Genomic DNA, 13,993 nt, shown 5'->3' with positions numbered 1-13,993 from the left:
GGTGGCACTGGGACTCCTGGGGGGGTCTGTGTTGTGCCGGGGTCCGTATCCCTTGCCCAGGGCTATTTTCCTTTGCCCCCCCCAGTGCCTAGAGCCTCTCTGACCCAGGGGGGCTGTAAGGACTCAAATAAAGCTGCTCCAGAGGCCACTGTGGGCTCCTTCTCTCCTCGGGGTCCCATGGCATGGGCTGACCCCCAGCTTCCCTCTGGGCTCTGCCCCTCGACCCCCAGCCCGGGCCCGTGGCCTGCCCACGGGTCCCCTCCGCCATGTCACCTTCCCCCACAGGGCAGCAGGGCCCGTGCCTTCCTTCCCAGGAGGGGGCCTTGTTCGTCGGGGCAGAAGGTCTCTGGGGGCTGAGGACCTGCCCTGGTGTGATTCAGGGCCAAATGCTGGATCTGGCCCCTGCCCAGCTATGGCCATCTCATAGGCTCAGTTGCCGGCCCCAGCCCCGGAGAACCGGCCATGCTGTGCTCGCCCCAAGGTGTGTCCCCGATCAGAGGTACGAGGGGTCTCCTTGCTGCCTCCACTGGCCCACTCGCCCCCCTGGCCCTGAGGCTCTGGACCCTGGTTCATCCTCCTCCCCATGGCTTCTCGTGCTTGGCTGCCTGTCCCAGCTCAGGACCTCTCTTGCATCCCTCCAGCATGCCCATCCCTCCACCTTCTCCCATGTCCCTTCACCCTCCATGGAAACCAGGCTTAGCTTCATGCACCATGTCTCCCAGCTCACAGTCTTCCATCTCATCCAGCCCACCACGACACCCTGTACGCGTCCCTCAGACGGATTTGCCAGGAGACTGCTCCCCTCAGCCAGCTAGAATTGCCGGGTATCTGGGAGGTTGTTTTCCAGCAACTGATCTCTATGCCATGACCTGTCTGGAGTACGATGCAGTAAAGCAGGGCTGTGGGACCTGGGAAGATGGTCCATAAATAGGATCAGCTCTTTCTTGAAGTTCTCCTCTTGCTTCGTAACCCTGCATCGTCTCTTGCTCCTCTGAACCAAGGCACTATGCCGAGGTCAGTATCATAACCCATCACCACGGCCAGGCCCAGGAGAGATGGGCTTTTGTCACTCTTCGTTCCTCTGTCAGGAGGGCAGGAAAATATATGCAAGGGCAGAACCATGACTCTTGGAGATCTTCTCTTGGTTTCCAGCTCTTGGGAAAGAAAGATTTGGCAGTGCTGTGGTAGGGAATGACGGTGTGAACATGTTGGATGCATGTACCAGGAGCCAAACTCGGTGTGACTGTATGACCCTGCTGTATTAACTCTGGGGAGGGACTGCCTGGGATGATCAATCATTTAAAAATGTGAAAGCCCTTAAGAACACTTGCGTCTCTTTCTCTTTCCTCTGTTTTTTTGCTTCTAGAAAGGGAGCGGCAGGACGGCACCTTGGCACTTAGGGGCTGCTGCCGAAAACCATCCTCCACCAAGGCAGCAGGGACCCTCCAGCTGGAAGAAGCTTTTGGGGCAGCCGGGGGAATTGAGGAATCCGTGCCATCATGGGGGTATTATGGCTGGCCAGGTTCATGCTGGGATGTACAGCAGTTATGTACGTGGAACGAGCCCAGGGTCAATATGAAGGGGACTTGCAGACAGACAGATTTGCAGGCTACGAGGAAAGACAGCCACCAAACAGAGTGAGAAGAAGAGGCCAAGACACTTTACGAGGGTATGTTTAATATTCTTTTCTATTTTACAAAGCAGCACTTGGGTTATTATCCTAGTATAGAGACATACTTACAGAACTGCCTTTCCTTCAGCTCAGGAAGGAGTCTGCTCTGCAGACCTACGGTAGGAGGAAAGCTCATGCCACGGGGGACAGCCAGGCAGACTCCCATGCGAGCAGAGCGCTGTGCATTGAGCCCTGCTGCTTTGTTCGGGGGATCACAGCACCTTAGGGCTCACCTGCAATGACTGTGAAGGGCCATCCACACCCTGGCTGTTTGTGGGAGGGATGCTGCGTGTTCAGCTGGAGTGATGGCTGTGGCTGGGCGTTCCGCTGTCGCGGGTAGGGATGCTGTCAACTCAGGTTTTGACCCTGGCATCGCCTTCGGCTCTCTGCTACCAGTCAATGCTCTGGGCTGTATTGAGGGGGTATTGGCTCCGATAGCTGCTTTTACATGATGATTGTTGTTAACGGAAAGGTGTCACGCTAAGTCCCTTGTTGGGCAGCGTAGTTGTGCCCTGTGGTCTCATCTACAGACAAATCGGTGCGAGAGCTGGACCTGTGAGTGTTTTCCACCTGAGGAGGGAGACAGGGCTCAGCTAGAAAATCCTGAACCTTGTGCTGGAGCTCAGCTGTGTTTGCATGCTCTCAAGATGGTTCCTGGCCCCGGCGTTGATTCTGGGTTATTTTAAGTCTGCCTGGCTGTAGTTCTTGGAAAATGTTCCTGTGTCAGTGGGCAGAATCAGAGCAGAACGTGATACACGCGCGAAGCCTGGGCTGTGCCAGAGTCCTCCGGCACTTGCTGAGGAATGCTTTTTGAATGGGATGGAGTGCCGTGCTTTCAGCCCAGACAGTCAAATGTGCCGTGTTTGGGCTGGAGCTGGAACACAGAGCCTGACCGTCGAGCTGCCAGGGGCAGGGCTGTGGGGCTGGCGGCATCTGCTCTTGGAATTCAAATGTGCATGGCCACTCCCTCCTGCTACAGTGGACTTGGAAAAGATGGACAGCAACTGCCCTGGGGGTTTGGTCTTCTCAAAACTAGCTACCAAAAGCAGCCATGAGCTCACTCACAGGGCAGGGACAGCCTATGTCTCCCCCGGTACGACCCATAAGTACTTTGTCCATGCTCCTTTCTTTGAGTCCGCCATCCCTCAGATAAAACATCCCAAATATTTACGACTAATGGGCGTGAAAGCCTTTCTTGAGAAGGATGGGATGACAGTCTACCAGATCCAGAGACTTCTGTTCAGCCTGGCTGCCCAGGGCTATATGGGATTGATGACTCTGCTCATAATGGGGATAGAAAGGATTGGAAGGGGTTCATGTGTGCATGGATAATACTGTCTCATGCAGCCCTGTGAAGAGAAAGGAAGGGCAGAGCAAGGAAAAAAAATGACTGTTTCCATTCTCCACGGGACCTGAGAGAAGGTTACTGGTGTCCAGTGGTCTTATGGCACTCAGTGACTCAGGTGACCAGATCCTATTTTCAAAAATACTTTACAACTTAAATCCTTTTGACTTTTGATGAGTCTGAAGGGTCCAAATCCCAAGTGCATTTTAAAAATGAAGCCTAGATTCCCCAGTTAGAAATTACTTCTGAAAGCCCTTCTGTACTTTAAAGCCTCAGACATGGACCAGCTTTGAAGTAATACCAAATTATTGGTTGTGTAAGCAATTAGTGGCCACACAGTAAGTTGGAGGCAGGATCAGAATCAGGCTTGGAGTGTCTGGTTCCCAGTCCCCTGCAGAGAGCTGAGGACCACACTGCTACCTCCTTCGTTTTCTCTTCTGCTTTCCTCATGCCCTCTGAAGCAATTGCTGTAGGAAAAGAAAAAAAAAAAAAATCAACCAAAACCCACTGGGATAAGTGCAAGGTCTGTTTAAGGAAGTCTGTGCAATTATAATTTAAGACAACTGAAGAATCGTCGTTTCTTGGCCCTTGGGAGAGCAGTCTTGTTTCAAGGGAGGGAATCATGGTGGGCAACACAGGGGAAGCTGGCAGAACTCGGGGCGGCTGGAGCTTCTGCCCCAGGGGCTTCCCATGCTCTGTGTCAAGTGACCCTGACAGTCTCCTAGGTTTTGTGTCCAAACCTCTCCTTCAGAATTTCCAGCCCTTCAGCAATCTCTCTCTTTAAAATCTCTATTTTACAAGCGGAGAAAACCACTTGAGATGAGAAATCTATTGAAGAGTGATGCTCTAAATAATGTTCTGCTGGGCTTAGAAAGCAGCTACAGATGTCACCAGCTGCAGTGCTGTGGATGGGTCTGGCAGCCAGTGAAAGTCATCGCCTGCAGAGCCACAGACCCTGTAATTTTTGCTGTAGATTCCCCAAGCAGTGCTAGTCCCCCGTCCATATGCTCTGGCTTGAAACAATTCTGGAGAGTTGCAGCTGTGGATCAGCATCTTCCCTGATCTGGATTTTGCTGCCTTAAGGTATCAGGATTCCTTGCTGCTGTCAAATTTAACTGAGTTTGATATACTTCTCTGGGAAGATCAGATAACTCATAATTTAAGGTTTGGTTTACTCGCCGACTAGCACTGCAGCAGCAAAAGAAATGAATGAAGAGTTTTCCTAGTGCAGTTTTAGAAGGAAAGGAAGGTAGGGCTGTCTCTTTAAGTTTTCTGTTATTTTACAATGTAGGCATGCAGGTGGCTTGACTATTACAATTTACAGAATCATCTATTCTATAATGCCACACCTCTAAACACACATCTGAACCTCTAAAGATGTTTGTCTGTGGTATCTATTTTAAGTTTATGACACTTCAAATATTTGCTTTGGCATTTGCTTTCAAAGACTCACAACTGTATTTTTCAGAGAGATAAACTAATTTCAACGCAACTTTCATCTGAATTATCTTTGTTTCTGATACTTTCCTTGGTTCTGAGGCTCATGTGAAAGGAATTTAAATAGAACTGGAATTAAAATACAGCAAAGCTTAGCTGCATCACATGGGCCTGAACTGGCACCTTCCCTGGTGAGCCCTGGGCCACCACCCCCAGCCACCGTCCTGAACGCTCTGGCTTCTGTGAGTGTTCAAAAGTTTGTGTGTCGGTTCTGAATGGAAGGAAACAGACTGTGAGGATTTGCTGGTTAGATCTAATGATGAAGCAGGTCAGAGTCCTAACTTCTGCTTCCTTTTCTCCTTTGTGGAAACCACCTGCTCAGGGCTTCTGGACCGTCTGTAGCCCTGTCTTATTTGTTCCTTGAAATAAGTTGTTTTCCCAACACGAGTTAATAAGTGTTTTATTTCCATACACTGTGCTTTGAGACCTTCTGTCTTGCCAGATCTCAAAGCTTTTTACAATGTTAACGTGCCATTCACAGATCACTTTGTCCGTGGCGGAAATGGTTTTGCTCCCAAAATGGATTATGACAGACAGACACATTAGAGGACTCAAAGGACGGTCACCTATCTTGACAAGCTAGATTGGGCTTTTGCTTTACCATTTATTCTTGTATGTGCCTCCTTTTCTCTTGGGTGGGTGGAACTACGGATTCCCTCCATCTCTAAATTGTGCTATATCACAATTTGGACAAGAAAATAGAATTGCACTGGAACTGCACAGAGAAGTGTGACCCAGATGTCTTTATAGGGAAATTTTTACCAACTCTGGAAGAATCAAATACCCAAACATACTTGGTGCTCGTTGCTTCGTTTTCTGTTAAGTATCTTCTACTCCTACATGGAGCACAAATAATTTCCTGCGGGTTTCCCAGGAAAGTCTTGAGTAAGCCCAAGTAGCACAGGATATCTGCTCTCTTTTGGTGGGACGTTACTTTGTGTGAAGTCTTAGTCCATGAGTACAAATAGAAATACCCAGAATTGTTTAATATCGTAGAGCTCGTAGTGAGAAGCTGCTCTCTAGTAACTCCAACGTGACCAACACAAGGTCTCCTTGCTGAGGTCTGGAGTGAACTGGCGGTGCACGAGGACAGTTGTAGAAGTCTTGTTGGTAAAGGAGGCTTTCGGCAAAGCAGGAGGAAAGACTGTGTATGTTTCTGCTGGAAACATATTTATTTGGAGCTCTGTTCCCATCCCAGTCTCCTTTAATAAAGAGAAAAATATGAAATAAATGCAAAGCGTGAAATAAATGCAAAATAAACGAGCCTGTTATTCACCAATGCTTTTACAAATAACAATTAATAAAGTAATGTGGAGCAATAAATCACAGCCAAAGCCATGATTTAATCTGTCCTTAAACTCATTAAAGTAGAGACAATTTAAAATGACCGTCTCCTGAAAGAAACAGCACTGACAAATCCATTTACGAGGCAGGATTTGAATGGGATTATTAGTTTAATGAACTATTGAACAGTTTCCAAGAGCAAGAATGTGTTTAACAAAGGGGAAAGAAAAGATGATTAGTCTGCAGCCAGCTGAGCTGTTTGCTGGCAGTATGATTTCCTCTAAGTTCATGGCTGCCTGTTTTTTCAAGTAAGAATAAAGGCTCAGCTATAGCTTGACTTTAAACACAACTAATTATGTCAAACCCATTAATTATGAAATGGCCACTGCAATTGAGAAGATGGGTGACGAGAGGATGTTTGGGGAGGCGTTCGTCACACCTCTGCTCTGACTTGTACAAAAAGACAGAGAGGTGTCTAAATTAATTGTGGGGAATGGGGAGTGTGAGGAGTTTCCAAGCTGCTCTCCCGTAGATTTTTAACACTTTCTTATTTTCCTACTTGACACCGGGGAATGGAGAGGAAAGGCACGCTGTACCTGGAAAAAACCAGCAGAGGAGGAGTTGCTGGGATGTAGATGAACTCTTCATCCATCACACTAAGGCTGGCAGCTCAGATGCAGTGGAGAGGGAAAGCCGCAGGCTGTGATTCTGGGCCACAGGGCACAAAGTTAAGCTGGAGCTGACCCTGGGTTGATGTTTGCTGTCAAGAGGAGATCGGCCATAGCAGAGATGAGCTTCACCACTTTTGCAGTTTACCCTGAGATGTGCACAGGGAGCAGATGATTTCCAGCAGCATTTTAATCCGACGCCTTCCCTGACGTTGCAGTTCCACAAGCATCTTAGTACAGGAATTACGAAAGGGTTTTTTTGGACCAGCAGCAGTTCTAACTTTCTTCGCTCTCACTTTAGGTTTATCAGAAATGTGTGCCTTTAAAAAGAGCTGATGCCCAAAACACAACCAGCGCTGTCAGATGTTTCATGATTCAGGCCCTGATTCTGCCTCTGCCAAGTTCGAGCATAACGTTTTAGTTGACTTCGTTGAAAGGAATAAGCCCTAAGTGGGAGTCAGCAAATCTTTTCTGCAGTGTTGCCATCTCTGCTGCTACTGTAAATCTAGTGAGAGGTATTGATTTCCTCAACGTACCAGACTGCAGAAGTCCAGCTTTCATTCCTTATAAAAAATTGATTTCATGACCTCGAAGTTGTAGAAAACTTGCTTGAAAATGAAATCCTGTTTAGAGTAAGAACCAAGGTCCTACTAAGAGGCAGTGGAAGCTAAAATGTCCCCTTTCTTAACTGAATCCTATAGTAGAGTCAACCAGACTCTTCGTACTGATTGTGTGGGTTGTTTGTGAAAAAGAGCCGGTAACTATGGTGATCTAAATACTTAAAAAAGCCGATTTGTGGGGTATGTCACTAACTACACCAACTGAAACTACAAGCACATGTAGCTGAAGAGCAACCACAGGACTCCAGTACTTATTGAAAATTGTTGTCTGAAATGGACCGTGCTGCTTGTGGTTGCCCCCAAGTCATCGCAGTTGGGCTAGACGATCGTTGCAGGTCTCTTCCAACTGAAATATTCTCTTCTGTTCCATTCTAAGTACTGGGTTTCTTACAAGATGGTGAAATGCATGTTCACGCACGCACAGAGGACTCTCCACCTGCAAGGAGGCAGCTTTGGGGCATCTCAACTTAGAAACGATGAGGAAGAACATGGCAGGGAAGAGCATGGTCAAACTGTAGCAAATCTTTCTTGCCTTGCCCCACCACGTTCCTGCCCTGGGCAGGATGCAGGTCTTTGTGCTCCAAGGCTTGCTAAAGCCCAGTTTAGAGTGAGCGTACGTCAGTAAGGGGGTGATTGGAGTTTCCGTCACTGTGATCCAGTCACCTCTTGAGCACAATTCGGCTACTTCCAGGTCCACATACTCCACACGTGTATTGTTATTTATTCATAAAGCCAGAGGAGAAATACTGCAAACAACAGAAGGAACAAAATTAAGGCAGCAGCTGGGAACTTCTGACTTAAGACTCTTGTTCCTAAATTTTCCTTATGTCTTGATTTATATTGTGTAATGGTTGATCTTGGACTTCTGGCCTAGGCTGGTTTCTCTCATTATTGGCAGGAAACACGAAGGCGAGTATTGGCATGGCAAAAGATTATCTGGCATGGAAGTTAATATGTTATGTGGGTTTTGTTTGGAAGTTTGATGAACTGTATTTGAAGTTTTGATTTATTTCAGAATTCAAGGGGGGAAAAAAAAAGATGGAAGAGTTGGTAATGCTGCTTTCCAAATGAAAGTGTTAAGCAGTTCCTGGAAATTAGCTGCATTTTTAGTCGTTTTGAAAGGAAAGTCTTCTCTACGGTTCCTCACTGATGTATAGGATTTAAATTTAAATGTGCCCAAATAAGGGAAGATTTTCCATACCATCACTCATACAAAATGTGTGAAGATCTGAATAAAGGGGAAAAAATACTATTATTGACAAAGCAAAGGTGTGTAACAAAAGGTTTTATAGACCTCCTTTGCTTAAAAAAAACAACGTGTAAGCATTATTGGGCTTGAACTTGGCATTAACCTAAGCAGATGGAATCCAAAACTTATATGGTCTTTGTAAGACTTTCCTTGCATTTTGCTTCATTCTTTTTATGAAACTGAATAATAATCATGTATCTTTTAAAAATTATTTCCCCTTTTTTTTTTTTTTCCATAAATTTCAGCTAAAATTCAGATGTCTACCCTGGAGTCAGCTTTGCATGGCTCGGGTCACCTAAACTTGGGCAATACTTTGTTGTAAGCCATAGAGATTTATTTTGGTGTGATCTAGTCACCTTGGTGGCAGCCAGGCAACCTTCTCGGCTTGGCTTTCTCTCTGTGTATATGTGTCTGGAGTCCACGTGTGCAAGGGGTCCCAGGAGACCTCCACCTGAGGGCAGGGAGGATTTTTGAGCTGGGGCTGCAGTTTTGTACTGGGAATCCAGAGGTCCCTGATGGGACCTCCCTTCGTTGTAGTCTCTTGCTCCATCGCCTTGCTGATGACCTCAGTGGTAGCTGCATCTCAGCCGGAAAAGGAAAGGGGGCTGAGATACAGAATTCTGTAACCTTTCAAGACTGCATCTCTGTATTTGAGATGGTCTGTCCCCAAGGCACCCAAAGCTGCTTTCTGCTCTGAATTATGGTAGGAAATTCAACCCCGGGCATAGAGGCAGGAGAAGTACCATCAAACATTAAAAAGAGCTATTTAATGCTCTTTCAGTTTCAATATAAAGAGAATTTAATATGTATTAGAAGTAGAAATGTAATAACCATCTGGAAAAAATAATTTAATTTCTCCCCATTTTCTAATAATATAAAAATGAAAACAGTAAACACCTGAGTAACTTCATTTGAAACTACGTAATTGCTCGGTTAAAAGGCATATATTTTGATATCATACATTTTCCTGGTTAATTAAAGAAAGCGCTAAATTAGGTGTCAAGGCTATCTTTAGTTTCAGATCATTGATTCTCTAGGAAAAAAATAACTAAAACATAAAAACAGGGACTAAAATAACTGCTTAAAGTAAGGCTTCCTTTCTGTTAACTAAAATAACCAAGAAAAAATAGTCTCTGTTCAGGTAAACCAATCTTACCTAGAGCCGCTCCTAGGTTCTGGGAGGAAGAGCAGTCAGGGTTTGCTCCGGAGGGAGCCGTGGACCAGTTCACGTCGCCGTTATCCCTGGGGATGGAGGTAGGGCTGCTCCTGGGGCCAGGGAGGGTAAAGGATCTCCAGCAGGCATGGGAGCGACACCGTAAGTCTGGGGCTTTGGTGAGATCAGAGAAAAATGTTTCTGTTGCCACAGCTGTATTACAAAGTCGAGTATTGCTGAGAGTCTTAGGAAAGCGATCCGTAGCAAACGACTTCAGGATGAGCCGAATTCCAAATACTTTTCTGTTTGCAATGTTAGCCAGCAAAAGAGCTGTTAGGAGTTGTAAGGTGTGTGGCTTCTACTGGTGCTAACAGAAAGTTAGCATCTCTGCACCTTGAAAACTGATTTCTTAGAACCTAAAATAATTGAAATCGCTGGGGCTTGAACTCGTTCCTGAAAACTAAACAGATGCTGGGCTACTTTGTGGAACAAGAGGATGAGGTTTCAGGTGGGAGGACTTAAGCACCTCCTTAGCGGGACTGAGTCAATATCCTTAGGTTAAACCGGGGGTTGCCCGGGTAGGAGCAGCTGGCTTCCCCAGCGGTACTGCTCTGCTTCCTTAGTTGCAAATTACTGATCAAACCGTATATATTGCTTGAACACCTATAGGCCTGGGGAAGGAAGCAGCGTACGTACAGATAGCAGAGTGCTAGACTCGTAAAACTGGTAAATCACTGATGTAAATGCTTGCAGTACATTTGAGGGATTTGGTAACTCAAGAATGAGGCAGACACAAATATGGTCCCCTTTAGACCAAGGATCCAAAAGCCAGCATTGTTTCAAATCTGTTCTCACGCCACGCCACAATCCCAAATCCCTCTGGGTCGGGAGACGCATTACCAAAAACCACTGTCACATTTGGCAGTAATTATTGTTCCCCTGTGATCTCCACTGAGGCCAGGCGTGACCGATGCCTGTAGTGGTGTCCCCCGGTTATTGTGAGAGACCATCCCTGGGGCCCAGCAAACAATCAGGCTAAGATCAAAACCAAAAAGAATCTTGAATTATCGGAAAAATTTCCAGCTCAGATGGAGAGGTAGGATCATTGTTCCCGGAAAAGCCACATGCTTAAGTCATACAAGACTAGAGAATGTAGTGGTGATATTCATACACATTCATTTTATTTGAGTCTTTGCACAGGCACGAATTTCATAAGAGGAGGGCTGCGGGGGAAGTGTAAATAATCTAAAAAGAAACTTCTATCTCTCTTCCCTAAAATAGCTCTTCTGTGGATAGCAGACAGCCCTCCTTTTTGTAGTATGAAATCAGAAATCCTCACTAGCCTGGCATTAGCTAAATTTTCACAGAGTTGGTGAATTTACAGCAAAGGGTAACTCTGAAAGGCTTGGGGAAATCTAGAGCAGTATTTGGGCCGATGGCCATTCCTAAAGCTGAACAAGTAGAAGGGCACTGAGAATTGGCTAAATCTGTTACCTGATGATTTGATTTCCCCATCAATATTTCTAAGCTGAAACTTGAAGATAGAAAAAAACTGAAAATAAGGTAAGGGACAGGGAAGGTAGCGACTATAAGCATGCCAAGGGGCTTCCATTCTTCCCATGTAAGTTGTCAGAATTGCTGCACCCCAAACTGGATGTGTTTGCAGAGCAGAAGGGAGATTTTCATGTCTCTCAAGATACCCAGAGAATACAAAGAGAGAAGAACAGAAGAAAAATTGGGAAGATTGGGCAAGCTTAATGGACTCCTAAAATTAGGAGATTGTGCTCAAGCAGAAGAGGGGAAAGTAGCTCCCCTGGACTTGCTGGCCATGCTTCTCCTAATCTAGCCCAGGACGAGGTCTGCTGCTGTTGCAGGTTTCTCCTATGATGAATCTGTGCCACCTGCCTTGAGGACCAGGATTGCCGATGAAGTCTTTTATCTCTTGATCTTTAGGTTTGGGGCTGGATAGTTGAGCTGTGGTGCTTCCCATCCTGAAATCACCAGGTGTCGATCCCATCTCCTGGTGGGAAAGTTGCTGCTCAACCTTTTGTAAAACACTGGGCTCCAGCCTTACTACTAGCCTGCACAGTTGTCCTTTGGCAGGGCTGGAGGGTGGTTTTTACTGAGTGTTTTGTTTGAAACGCTCCGAGAAAAAGGAATTTGTGCTTGGTCACTTGCCTGACTTACATCTGGGGCCCGGTAAAAGTGCGAGCCATACTTTTATTAACAAAGTCTTAGTTTACAAAAAATGAAACAGTATGAATTTCTGAGAGCACCTACTCCGTAACCTTGACTTGCTCTCATCGAGAGAGCAGAGCAGACCTGCAAGAGACGTAAAGTGTTGGCATCTCTGCCCTTACCACGAGACTCAAACTGGTCCAGAGAACCATTGCTCAGTGCAGCCGGACCCTCTTAACTCAGACTCCTTTTCCCATTGAACAGAGAGTATCTTGGAAAGTAGTGCTCAGGAGACAGTCACAGCACTGGAGACCTGTTTTCACCCAGCGGGAAGAAGTTGTAGGTTGTATCAAGGAGGGAAATAAAGAATGACTGTGATAAATAAAGGGTCCCCATGCTCAGGCAGCAGATACCCAGTCCAGACTTTTCCAGGCAGACACGAAGCAAGCAATGAGCTGGGAGAAGCGTTTACTGGACCACTGGGTATGCAGCAAAGCAGACCAGTTCCAGGGTCACAGCTCAGGGACACTGGGCAAGGGTCTCCACTTGGTGAGAAGAGCAAGAAACCGGCCCAAAGTAATGAGCTATAGTGAATTCTTCCTGAATTAATATGTTGATTAATATGGATGAGGCCAGCGAGAAGGAGAACACGTGAGCAGCCAGGGGGGAGCAATCCCTGCGCAGACCAGAGCAGCTCTGAGAATTACCCCAGCCCTGGCAAACCACCAATTTTCATTCACTTCTGTCTTCCTCTAATTTAAGGAATGGAAATACCACTTCTGAATGCTAGTGACAACTGAGGTACACCGATTGCTCATGACAGGGGAGACAAATCCTGGGCTGCTGTTCCTGCTGTCTGGAAAGCACACGCTACACGTAGCCAAGCGTCCATGAACTGTGGGTCCTGTTGGATGGCAGGAGAAGTGCTGCTTGCAGGACACTGCGGTTATTACACAAATCAACCCTTTAATGACTGTGCAGAGCTTTCTGAAGGAGGTTTGGAGAGTTTGTTCTAGCTGGTGATTCTTTCTCCCGTGGCTGGAGTGGGACAAAGACCTGCGTGCGTGTGTATTGAGGACGTAGCTGTGGGTGAGAAGGAAGCTCAGGGCGACTTGACTTAGTTTTTTGGCTAGTGTCGGAGCCGGCAAAGCGTTCTCAGCCTGGACTTCACACGCTGCGCTGTCTGCCCTCTCCTGCCTTTAACAATGGGTACGATTCTGCTCGGGTCACGCTAGGCGTCTGACAATAATTGGCAGGACCGAGTCCCTTTCGGCTGCTTGCTCAGCTAGTAGGCAACAATTCAGAGCTCTAGGCTGTCTTTCCCAGGCTGCTAGCAGGAACAGGCTACTGCACCAACAGCCAGAAGCCGCTTGTCTTCTGTCCCCACAGGCAGGCTGGCACCCCGAGCCTGTGGGCAGTCCTGCGGTATGGACCGTCTCCCGGTCCTTGCTCATGCCTCCAGCTCCGTTGGGGATTTGGGAGAAAGGCGTCTCTTGCTAAAGCCATGCATTTTCACATTCACAGCTCTGCTCTGCTCCAGTGGTTGTTTTTTTTCTTGGCATCTCCCAGTTCTCAGATGCAGCTACCATCAGCAGGCAGCATTTGGTGCCATCAATTGAAATTCATGCTTACTTTGTCCCTGCTTATCTCTATAATCCTATTGTTTATTTAAAGTGGACAAAGAAGATGCTATGGCCGGCATTGCTTTTTCCCCCTCTGTCCTTAGCATCACTCTTTTTGGCCACGTTCACTTTCGTTAAAAGAGTTCTGTTTAGCAGCAGAGCTCTTTCAGCCTTTTGCTGGGCTGCACAGGAGGTGATAAGAGAAGATCTGGCTCATATTGACAGGTCTATTTTTACATCAGCTGAACCATGGGGGTGGACCAGCAGTGCAGTCCTTTGCCAGAAAGCATTGCTCGAAAGGACTGGCACAAACACGTCGGCTCATCTCTCTGTGGCTTTAACACCCAAAGGAGAAGTCAGGCGGGCATTAGCACCATCTCAGCAGTATAACTGTGTCTCTCCAGGGCTGCATCATGTCTGGATAAGACCCCTTTGCTACTGCTGGCTAGCAAGGAGGGAAAACTGACAGTGAGTAGAGCTAAAAAAACCCAAACCTCCTGATTTTTAATTTAGGACTGATCCTTGTGAGGTTTCTTGATAGTTCTGAAAGGTCTGTGGATTTTGATTATTAGTAATAATCAGAACGTTGTGGGCAAGTTTATTGAGTTTAAATGATTTTTTTTTTTTTTCCTCTAACAAGCTTCCCATTCTTAGGACCTCTTCACCACAAACTATGGTTGCAGTTTTCTATTTAACAACTAAATG

At 46.6% G+C, this 13,993-nt stretch overlaps 1 protein-coding gene across 1 annotated transcript in view; it reads left to right on the top strand.

Moving 5' to 3' along the window:
• The first annotated feature begins 1,571 nt into the window (after window positions 1-1,571).
• Window positions 1,572-13,993, top strand: part of LOC104165849 (fibrillin-2-like) — a 107,483-nt gene continuing 95,061 nt past the window's right edge. Inside the window, 1 exon segment of the mRNA XM_009705604.1 lies at window positions 1,572-1,669. The gene's annotated coding sequence lies outside the window, so the exon portion shown is untranslated.

This window comes from Cariama cristata, unplaced genomic scaffold (assembly GCF_000690535.1).
Source record: "Cariama cristata isolate BGI_N322 unplaced genomic scaffold, ASM69053v1 scaffold8038, whole genome shotgun sequence".
Lineage (NCBI taxonomy): Eukaryota > Metazoa > Chordata > Aves > Cariamiformes > Cariamidae > Cariama > Cariama cristata.
Note: the sequence above shows the minus strand (reverse complement) of the source record. Positions and strands in the feature narration are given on the sequence as shown.